The 12,400-nt window shown below is 36.3% G+C and overlaps 1 long non-coding RNA gene across 2 annotated transcripts; it reads right to left on the bottom strand.

Annotated features, from left to right (window-relative positions):
- Window positions 1–314: 314 nt before the first annotated feature.
- Window positions 315–3,245, bottom strand: LOC148240403 (uncharacterized). 2 transcript variants are annotated; one of them, XR_015814199.1, is made up of 3 exons: window positions 2,658–3,245; window positions 1,016–1,265; window positions 315–661 (listed from the first exon to the last, which is right to left on the bottom strand). It is a non-coding gene; the product is annotated as an uncharacterized LOC148240403 (long non-coding RNA). The 2 variants fall into 2 exon arrangements; XR_015814198.1 differs by lacking the exon at window positions 315–661 and having other exon boundaries at window positions 677–1,265.
- Between the last annotated feature and the right edge of the window lie 9,155 nt (window positions 3,246–12,400).

The following is a 12,400-nucleotide window of genomic DNA, read 5'->3' as shown; positions in this document are numbered from 1 at the left end:
TTTTCGAGAAAATTCAACTAAGAACAAGAAAATTTTATAAAACGTGATTCGATCACTCATTGTCAATCACACCGCCAAATAGATCACCCCCTTAGATTTCACAGAGCAAACTGATGCATGAACCATCAACATCGATCAACTAAAGAAAACGTCCTAAACTAGTTAGTCTTCGGCCCAGCCACAAGTTAAGAATCAGAAAGTCTGGTGACAATTTAAATTTATAATCAGACAAACACTCAAATTTTATTAGTTGAGAAAGCAGTAATTTTACGAGATAAATTCTTTCTTCTTTCACCTCACACCCTCAGCTCTCTCTCTCTCTCTCTCTCTCTCTCTCTCACTCTCCCAATCTGTTTCCACTCCTTTCTTTCTCTCAATCCCACACCTCACATCTATGTTACACAAATGGCCTGAGGCCATATATATTGGCAACCATGGTTGCAGCCTTATATACATATATATATATATATAATATTATAATTATCATTTTCTTCTTCTTTCTTTGCTCCCATTCTCTAGATTCTTCTTTCTTCTGTTTTTCTACTTTCCACCATTATGCTTGCCGTCATAGGAAGAAAATGAATTGAATATTCCAACAAAATCACCCACTTAATGAATTACATGTCTATACAACACGACACGTGACAAAATATGTATGTACCTGCAACACGACAGATAGGGAGATATGGATGTAAGTAGAATATGGCACCTACTTAGTATTAAACAAGAGTAAATTCATCTCATACTATGTTGAAAAAGGTTGTCAATATGGGATTTATGAAAGGAGAAGAGACTATGTTTGGAGTAGATGAATTTCACAAAATTAGAAGTGTGGAACTTATTTACCAACCTATATATTAATCTTTTCTATATAGATTCATACATATATTTCATCTTTTTTTTTAAAAAAATTCATTTATTCCCGACATAGTTAAAGCTAAGTATTTTTGTTAACTACAGGTAATGAAAAGGGGAGGTCTTAGCCGGTGAAGAAATTTGAGTTGAGAAAAATTACAAGGCAACTAGGCGACCACAGGCACAGGATTGTCAGCTGGACGTGGAATCATCTGCCATCCTGTAGAGCGCTGAAGAAACTGTTTGAGAGCTTCTGTTGGAGCTTCAACTGCCCAAGTTGGATAGTGTTGGCTGGGATGAAATATTTGGGTTCCAGCAGGGATAGGCATTAACCCTGATTGAGCCCCATTTGTAAATAAGTCACCTTCCGACTTTATGCAGCCTGATCTTGCGTCCTCTCTGTCAGCTGCCTGCAGGACCAACACAAAAACCCACAATTCAATTTGATAAAAACACCTTCATTAGCCTTACCAAATGGAAATTCCGTACCATCCAAAACATAGTTATAGTTATCTAATGCAGCAACTTTATAAATATAATCATTGTTTCTTTGTTCATGATAACTCAGAGAATTTCTATATTGTGGATTAATTTGGATTGCCTTAAAAATGCAATACTTTGAGTTGATTTTAATGATTTTATCCATTTACTTATTCAAATTCAAATAAAGCTGTGAAGAAAATGTTTCACCGCAGCTGCCATGCAGCGTATATGCATGGATTTCTGAGTTTAATCTTATCATTTGTTTTTTAGTTGTAATCAAGCACAACTCTGTGATTATAAATGTAATCGTGTAAGTCAATAAAAATTATCCTTTTTCCTCTCCAAAAATCATCATCTTTCTGCAATCTGAAAAAACAGAGGCTTTTGCAGCCTTATACACTGTTTTGCTGTCCTCTCTCTCTAAATTTGCTCATCATTTCAGCTTCCTTTGAAGCTGTAACTCATTTGATCCAACACTTTGGCTAACTCTTTGATAAAGTTTCCTGAAGGTTAAATGAAAATAGTGGAATGTTTTCATTATCTCAATTGTCAACTGATAATTGTTAATGGGACAGTAATGATGCTAAAGCTCCATTTAATTTGCCAAAGTTGCTTCCTAAAGTCATATATATATATTTTCAGTTCTTCTGCTATCGATTGGGATAAGCAATAACCAGCTGAAATAACTTCTCAATTAAAGAACAATACAGTGGAAGGGAGAAAAATGACTTCCAATTGCTCTTTCCTTTTTTTTTTTTGAACTCTATACAGGTTATCTATATCACCTCTTTCCTCCAGCCATGCATGAAGCAATCTCGCCAGAGTTATTTTCCAATTCTCTACTTTTCTTCTGAAATCTGTAACTCTAGGTTTTTCTTCAAATTCTGGTTTTTCTTCAAATCTTTGTTTATGAAACTTTGTACCAAACAATCATTATAACTATACACAACACTTTTATCAGTACATATTGAAGGGAGGAAAAAATAATTTTCATACTTAACTAGGACGAAATTTTAACACATTCGTCAAATAAAAAAGTCATCAGATTATTCCTGAGAGTTGAATTACCAGAAGGCAAGAGAATCTTAACTTGACACATGATTCACCATTTGATTGATCAAATTTACCTGGCAACTTAATAAGTCCTAGACTACTGTTCTCCCACGAAATATACATACAGCTGCTGCTAGGTTGAAAAGGTATTATAAGCAAGACACACCTTGAACTGCTTTAATTAATGAAAATTTCCCCCTACATAAAAGTAAAATGCCTTCTACATAAGCAGTAGACACGGAAGGAAACAAGTGCAATGCTATTACCTTTTCTGTAAAATACTTTAAATACTTGTCTTCGTTTGCCTGCTTCATATATATTGCACCGAGAATGAATGATCACATAAAAGACATTAGAAACTTTAACCGGTAAAGAAACAAATTCATAAACGAAACTTGAACCAGAAAAGAAACAAATATAGAGCAAAGGGCATCTAAAATAACGTAAAGTAGTACGTGTCTGATGGTGTACAGCTATAATACGAATTTACTTATTGTTGGATTTATCTTTCAATTTATTATTTAAAAGTTTTACTAAATTTAAGAATTTATTCTTGCTAATTTATTGTACAACTCAATCAACTCTTACGTTAAGGGAATGACAATAATAAAGAAGAGAAATAGAAAACGACAACAATAAAAAAGAAAAAATGCAAATCGACAACCTTTCTACTTATATTTTTATTTTTAGACATAAGAGAAAGACAAACAAGTGTGAAAGAAAAGAAATAACCGGGGACGTGAGTAAAAAAAATTAAATTAAATTTATTAACTTCAACAAGCTAATGCATAACGAGTTTGGAGTGTGAAATTTTGTTCTGTGAGTATTGTAAAATTCGTATTTTTTTATCAATAAAATTACACTATTGTTTGTTTGATTATAAATTCATTCTTTAAATAATTATAACAAAATTAAATTGACAACATCAAAACTAGTTAGAGAAAATCTTCGACCTCCAAGTTAAGTACTCTAGACTTTTGTCTACAATTCTTAGGTAAGTCATAAGGGTGTCATAGCAGCAATTACTTGTAAACAGAAGATTTTACTTCGTAGCCAAACACTTGATAACAATAAGTACCATAAATATCAAATTCCTAATCGTAAGGATCTTTAGCTGATCGTATTCCTTATTTTCATATGATTCTTATTCTACTTGATTCCAAAATCTTATTCTAAATAACATCTTTTTTGCTAATTAAACCTAAACTAGAAACTTAAAGTTGAAACAGAGTCAATTCACTTCAGGAGATTATCCCAGATTTCCTCTTTCTATCTCTTATGGCCTGCACCTATACCACGATATTCTTTTCTGCTGCTTCTTTTCTTTCTCGTTTTTCATCTTCTGCAGCTTAATTTCTTTAACTTTCTTCTTCTTGTCACTTCTTTCTTTCACTTTCTTCTTTTAAGTTCATCGATTATTGGGGCATAATATCACTCTCATATTGCAAATGGTGTTCGTCCCTCAGCACCAAAAAACAGTGCCATGATCACGTTTCATTGATGCCCACATATTCTTTAACAACATTTGACATCAAATGAACTCCAGCTTGTTGAATTCCTATCAATTGAAGATGGATCATTAGTGCCTAGCATAGGGCTGAATTTGGGATTTCAACTGCTGTTGTTACTTATCACCTTTAATGTTATCGGACAAATCTTGAATCAAAGGATGTAATTATTGGGGATGTTATACTTACGATCTAATTATTCATGTAATATATTGAACATGTTATTATTTGACAATAGTATTTTATTATCATATTTATTATTGTAGAGTTTAATTTATGTGATAAAGTTTTTAATTAAATTTATAAGTTTTATATCAAGATGGGGATCTTGATCATGAGAGTAAAACCTTTTATGATTTAATTTAAAATGGTCTTAGTCGTTGGATCATCAAAATAGGACATTAATAATCTCGTAAGACTAATATATATGTGGTAGTCTCTATAAGATAAAGATTAATTGATTTCATTAACTAAATAACATATATAGATGATCCACATAGAGATATGATTATTGAACTGACCCAATTGAAAAATTTTAATGGTTAATATTATCTTAAACTGTTAATACAATATTATCTTATTTTGATGAGACGTATGAATTTTCTTATACTTGAAATCATCATAATAGTTGACAAGTTATTTATTATACTTTGATTGTGGACACATATAGTTATAGAATTGTAATTGAAAGGATATTGGGTGTGATTAAATAATTGCAGAATTAATAATTAATAAAAATATAATATGTCAACTTTGGAAATAAGTTTAAATTTTATGTTGTCATTTATTATAACGATTAAATTAAGATATTGGTCAAGGCATTTGAATCAAAGAAGAAAATAGTTTCTTATGTCATTCATTAGTAAATTATAATTGACATTTAATATAGTTGATTATTTATTAAGATTTGACAGTTAAACCATATCTTAGAGTTAACTTGAGCAATAATGATAGAATAAAATATTACATATTTCTTTAACTGATTCCTAAGAGTAATTATATATTTTATGTTATCTGGTCATTGAAGAGTGTTGTTAGACGCTAACCTTAATTTGTAAATTGGTTTGACCAATTTAATACTGGTTTAGTGTTTAATTTATGGAGTCGCACACTGACAAGTGTTCTAACTTTTGTTAAATAGATTAATTATTTAATAATTAAATTAGAGAATTTAAGTTAATCAAATAAATAATTTTTTTTGTCTAAACAGAATATTATTATATTTTTTGTTAGTAATAAAAATATAATTAATATTGGAGACAAATTAAATTTTTTATTTTTTAAAATAAAAAATTAATATTTATGTTTTTGAGTTATTATATTATTAGTGTAATAATATAATATGTGTGATTATTATAATAATTGAAATTATTATAAAATTTAATTTGAAATTAAATTATTTTATAAAATTATTTTATTAAATAATAATAATTAAAAAGAAGAAACATATATATGAGATATCTATGTAAGTATTTGGGTGTTAAAAAAAAAAGTAAGATGATATATATCTCATCCACAAGGGAGAGTCAAAAAGTAATTTCTCTACCCATGCCACCTATATATATATATATGAATGGGGGTTTTGAAAAAAAAAATGATAGAGAGGTGAACTAGAAAAAGTAGTTGCACACCAAACACAAAAATGACAGAAAAATTGTTCGAGAATAGAATGCTTGTATTTTCGAATAATTTTAATTTGAGAATCTATTATTAAATATATTTTAGATTTGATCTTTAATCTGTAATATAATTTTTAAGCACAAATAGATCAGATTAGATTGTTATTTATCTTCCATTGCATGTTATACACATATTACAATCCAACAGTAATGAGGCTGTTATGCGCACAACCTGCAAATTCAAGCCTTTTTGTCTCGGCCAATTCCATTGACTCCTACTGCGCTGGTTACTGCTTTTTCCACCATGGGATGGTTGTCAGTGTGGATCCTGGTAACTGCCTGGATAGGATTTTAATATGCTCTATCAATTTCTATAGTTTTTATGGCGAAAACAACTCGATTCTTTTAAGTTTCTGCAAGGTCATGGTTATGTTCTCTTGGTACATGCAAGAACCTTCAAATTGTTGCCAAAGCATCTTGAAACTATCCATTACTGGATGCTGTAGTACCAAGCTGTCACAATCGTTTAGGACCTGTTGGGATTCGTAGATCCCAACGGGTCCCTATAAAGAACCCAAAATTTCGTGATGGAGCATGACCGGGTCAACAACACGTGCATCACATAACCGGCCTCACTTATCCACCTACAACGGAAGAATCGCTCTACTCCACAGCAACAGCTCCCCACAACGTCACTTGCAACTAAAGAACCGCTCCACTCCACAATACCAGCTCCCCACAATAGAAGTGACCACGATTTTTATCCTTCTATTTTTCATGCAGTAAATATAGGACTTTATCATTATCATATAATCGCTTGTTGGCTATTTAAAGCCTGTAATTTTTGATGGAATGCAGGTAAAAATTTCAACTCAGATTCTGGTTTCTTTCCCACCTTAAGCAGAAAGTATTTTCCTGTTTTTCTTCAAGCTTTGATTGGGACCAAATATTGGTATCAGAGTAGGTTACTATATCGACCAACAAGGAACAGATTGAGAATTTAGAGGCTAGCCTCAGAGGAGTGCAAAATCATTTAAGCCGAATGAAAATTGAAATGGTTGACCGATTTCAGGCGCTTGAAGAATCCATCAAACAACTCACCAACTCCATCGCATCTAGTAGAGAGGGCTCTAGTAGCTACCACTGTAACACCCCAAAATAAATTGTACGTAATTTAAAATTTATAAATATAATTTTTATAATTTATTTTTTATTTAATTTAAAATAAAAATGAAGTAAAATTGATTGAGGATTAAATTGAAAATAATTTTGAAAAAAATGGGCGAAAATTTGGATTTTATGAGTATTTTTAAAAGAAAAATTAGAAAATAGGAACCAAAATACAATTTTGAAAAGTTTCGCCACGTCAGACGCTCGGTCAGCAACCCTGGTGAATCAGGACACGTTGCATGGCAGCGGATGCTGACGCGGTACCACGCGGTAGGCATGCAGGCGATCTGCGTGCCCGTGATCGAATGGCCCAGATCCGTTCCCGCGCACACGGACAGCCCAGATACATTCCATCCCTAAACGCAATCGAACGGTCAGATTTGAACACGATCGGACGGTCCATAGTGGATCTCAATGGACGATCCAGATTAGATCGTGATGAACAGTCCAAATTCACTCCTTATTTAATCGCGATCGGACGGTCTAGATCAAACGCGATGGACGGTCCAGATCAAAAGCGGACAGATATAAATAACTTCCATCTGTACCAAACCCTAACCCTAGTTGCCAGAACCCCTCGCTGGAGAAGAAGACTTAGTCGCCGCCGCCCACCGCCGCACCGGAACCCTTTTTGACTGCCAAAAAAGATAAAAACTTTCTTTTTCGCTCGAAATTCAATTTTAAGCTGACCCATGGCCAAATCGGAGTAAAAATACCGGCTAATTGGGCAAAAAATATCTGCGAATCTCGGCACCGCTGCTGCAGGAAATTTCACAAAACGCACCTCTGATGATGCCCTTTCCGATTTTTGTTATGTGTAATTTTTCTACCGTTGTGATCACCGTGTCCTTATCTACAGGTTGATCGGAGCAAAACACCCAACTACAATGTGAGTCGGAGGAGCCGCCGCACCGGAGAGCCCTGTCGCTAGTGAGTTTCGATTTTTTGTATTTTTTGGGCCAACTGAGACCCTTTAATGTGTTTTATCGCAGGGATCAATGCAAAATCGACCGAATTCGGCCAAAAACAGCCGACCCGAGGCGAATCACTGCCGTGTTGGAATTTTGAAATTGGCCAAGTGGACATCGAGATTGATTTTGGGTTTGTTTGGAACATTTATAGGTATTATTAGCGCATTTTAATTCCCGAAGAAAAATTCAGGGAACCCAAAAATTGCCTGTAGGCGTAGTCGAATAATTTAACTTTTCGGACATCAAATCGAGTAAGGATCCCTCACTCTATTATAGAATTGAAGTCTAAATAAGTAATAATATAGTTTTTATACAAATTAAATAAATGTGCATAATTAATTACAGATTGCCAATGGAGCCCGAACCGGAAATTATTCTCTGTTAATTTCTGTTGATTTATTTTACAGTTTAAAAGCATGATGATATCTGGTTTATCAATTTTATAGTTTGAATGAATGAATTGCTTCCTTACGTGACTACTGTTTGATTGAAAAATTGACATATGATTGCATTCCCTAATGCATGTTTGTTTGCTTATGTGATCATGGTTGATTTTGAAAATTGAGACTAAAGGAAAACACTAAAGTTGTGTGATTAAATAAACAGATGGAACGGTAGCCTCACTAGATATCCTAGGAGATGATGGATAGATCAGGTACATAGGGAACTCTACTGTGAACATTGTCTCATACTGGACGGGGTATGGAGACTTGATAATTTGACGCTCATACCGGACGGGGTATGGGGACGGCCCGCTTCACCCTCATACTGGACGGGGTATTGAGGTTTAATAATTTGGTGCTCATATCGGACAGGGTATGAGAACGACTTGTAATTGAGATTGTTAAAAGAAAGGGGTCACATGTAGCGATGACATCCCTATGAACCCCCATGGATACTAATATACTGGTAAAAATGTGACAGTTATTGTTTGGTTATTTGACGATGTGTATAGATTTATGATATATGCTATGTTGCTAATGCTACATAAAATTATGATCCGTATGATATTATTGTATGCATAGGTTGTTTTCATAAATTTCACTGTGGTAAGTGAACGGTAAATGATTTTATGATTGATAAATGAATTTGTCAAATTTAGTGCTCAATTAGTTATTTTTATTTTTATACCCACATTTATTTCTATGCCGGTGATATAATGTGATATCCTTACTGCGTTAGTGTAGTTTATTTCTTATTTAACAATTTCAGATCAGGAGGACTAGATTCTAGAGCCCGATCCGTAAGAAGATTGTGAGTAGATGCTAAATATTTTTTCTTTTCCATTTATTTTCTTATTTCTTGTGTTTCTTTCAAAAGAGTGAATTTCGTAATGTTGTTTGTGTAAAGAATATAAACCTTAACCCTTTTATTTCGCTTCCGCACTTAAGTTATTATCTATTTTCTTTGGGTATTTTCGGGGTCGTTACAACCACCCCCTTCGTCCCAACCTGCCTCCGCCAACAACGACATAAATCCACCACTCGAAGAGAATAGTCACAACTCGTTCTATTCCAAACTCGCCAAGCTGGAGTTCCCGATCTTCGCCAAGGGTGACCCGACTGAATGGTTGTGTTCGGTTGGCCAATTCTTCTCCTATCAAGGCACCACCGAACAACACAAAGTGTCTCTAACAGCCTACCACCTAAAAGGAGAGGCCAATCAGTGGTGACAATGGCTGAACCAAAATTACGAAGAAGAGGGAAGAGAACTCACCTGGACCAGGTTTGAAGAGGAGCTGTGGGTGCGGTTCGGACCGATCGAGTTTGAAGACTTTGATGAGGTTCTAGCCCATATCCGTCAGACTGGCCCACTCTGTGATTACCAGAGGGAGTTCGAAAAATTGTGTAACAGAGTCCATGGGTGGCCTCAGCAGGCCCTAGTTGGAGCCTTCATTGGTGGGCTCAAGCCTGAGATAGTGGATGAAATTCGGATGTTCAAGCCCAGGACACTCAGAGATGCCATGGGTCTGGTCCGAATGCGAGAAGAGTAGGTGGGTCAACAAAACTGACTGACCTGAGCCGGGAAAGCCCAACCAGCCCAACACCTATCATCCTTACCCGATCCTCTTCCGCGAACCCTAGCTGCCACGTTTGCAATGCCCAATAAGCTCACCTAGGAAGAAATGCAAAGGATAGAGATCTCAAGGGTTGTGCTTCAACTGCGACGAACGCTTCACGGCTGGCCACCATTATCGCAAACCGCAGCTCCTGCTACTTGAAGGACGCGACGAAGAAGACGAAGAAACAGATGGTCCCAAGCTCGAAATCTCCTTGCATGGCCTTATGGGCTGGACACCAGCTCTCACCATGCGAGTCATCCCAACCATCAGACATCAAGAAGTAGTCACTTTCATCGATAGCAGCTCCACGCACAATTTCATTTATGAAAAGGTAGCAAGTCGATTATGGCTTCCGGTCATTCCAACGGCCCCGTTTTCAGTGAAGGTGGCCAACAGCAACACCCTAAAGTGCCAAGAACGGTCCCCCCTACAAATCCAAGATACCTCATTTTTACTCACACTCTTTTCTTTTCCACTGACGGGGTTGGATGTTGTTTTGAGTGTCCAATGGTTTGAAAACCTCGGCACTGTGACCTGCGATTAGAAGAGGCTCACTATGGCATTCCAATGGAACCATCAGAAGTAGCTTCTGTGAGGTCTGGATGCCCCTTATATTCAGGTCGCCTCACTGGAAGAGATCAGCAAGAAAGCCAGTGGACGACCTTCTCTATATGCGGTTTGCTTACTCTCCATCGGCACAGGCGATTCTGCCACTGCCAAGCTAGAATTACAGAAGCTATTAGCTGAGTTTTCGGATCTTTTTCAGGAGTCCGATCGACTTTCCCCAGCTAAAGAAGTCTCACACCACATCAACTTCAAGGAAGAAAGTGAACCAGTCAATGTTCAGCTGTATCGATACGCATATTTCCAAAAGGCTAAAATTGAAAAGCAAGTAGACGAGATGATTACTTCCGAACTCATTCGACCCAGCACTAGTCCATTTTCGTCCTCGATTTTATTCATCAGAAAGAAAGTCGACCCTTGGAGGTTCTGCACCGACTACCAGGCACTCAACGCAGTCACCATCAAGGACCGTTTTCCTTTTCCAACGGTCGATGACATGTTAGATGAGCTATATGGTGCCACTCACTTCACCAAATTGGATCTAACATCCGGATATCACCATATCAGAGTCCACCTTGAGGATGTCCACAAAACAGCATTTCGAACACACAATGGCCACTACGAGTAACTGTTAATGCCTTTCGGACTCTACAATGCCCCCTCTACTTTTCAAGCTATTATGAATGCTATATTTCGGTCATACTTACGCAAATTTGTGTTAGTATTTTTTGATGATATTCTAGTATATAGCCTTGACTGGCAATTTCACCTAGTGCATGTGCGACAAGTGTTTGAAGTTTTAAGACAGAACAGGTTTTTTGTCAAGCTCAAGAAATGTATGTTTGGCAAGTAAGAATTAAAATATCTGGGCCACATCATTACACCAAATGGGGTACAAGTCGATCAAAGTAAGATTCAAGTAATGTTAGACTGGCCAAGTCCGACCACTGTCACAGAACTCCGCAAATTTTTAGGGTTAATCGGCTACTATAGAAAATTTATAAAAGATTATGGGCTTATTGCCAGGCCATTGACACAGCTCTTAAAAAAAGGGCAGTTTGAATGGAACAACGAAATAAAGAAAGCCTTCAAAAGCTTGAAGTAGACCTTCTACCTAACTTTAGTGAGTCATTCACTATTCAGACTGATGCATCAGGATTAGGGATAAGAGTTGTCCTCGGTCAACAAGGGAAACCCATAACTTACTTAAGCAGAGCTTTGGGAGTTGCTAAGCACTCGTGGTCCACTTATGCCAAGGAAATGTTGACTGTTGTTATTGCAGTAGAGACTTGGAGACCATATCTGATGAGCAGAAAAATTTTTATTCAGATAGACCAGTGCAGTCTCAAATACCTACTCGAATAGCGGATCACCACTCCGAAAAACAAAAATAGCTATCCAAACTATTTGGGTACGACTATGAGATCACGTATAAGCCAGACAAAGAAAACACAACAGCAGATGCTCTCTCCAGAAATGTTACAGGGCCGTCCCTGGATGCCCTATTCATCTATCAAAATCATATTTGGGATGACATCAAGAAAAAAACATAAACACACCCCTAGATGCAGAAGCTTAGTAAACTGATAGAAGAGCAAAAAGGTGGGCCTTATACTGCAAGAAATAGGTTGATTTATTATAAGCATCGAGTAGTCCTACCCCCTTGGTCTTATCTGATATCACAACTTCTACATGTTTACCATGATTCACCCTTAAGGGGACATTCTAGAGTCCTCCACACCTACAAAAGATTGATGCAGCAATTTCATTTGCCATCTATGAAAAAAGTAGTTCAAGAGTATGTGTCCGCTTGTAAAACCTGTCAGAGAGTAAAAACAGAGACATTAGTACCTACAGGTCTCCTCCAACCCTTACCCATTCCATAACAAGTGTGAGAAGACATCACGATGGATTTTATAGAAGGCTTACCTCCCTTCAGTGGCAAGAGCACAATTCTGATAGTAGTTGACCGCCTCAGTAAGTCTGCAAACTTCCCAGCACTAGCTCACCCCTACACAGCTAGGATGGTGGCTAAAAAATTTGTAGAGGGAATAATTAAGCTACATGGGATGCCGCGCACCATAGTCAGTGACCGAGACCCGACATTCGTCAGTC

The sequence above is a fragment of the Carica papaya genome, chromosome 8 (genome assembly GCF_054855325.1).
Source record: "Carica papaya isolate Zhongbai chromosome 8, ASM5485532v1, whole genome shotgun sequence".
Taxonomy (NCBI): Eukaryota; Viridiplantae; Streptophyta; class Magnoliopsida; order Brassicales; family Caricaceae; genus Carica; species Carica papaya.
This window is presented reverse-complemented; position numbering and strand designations above follow the sequence as displayed.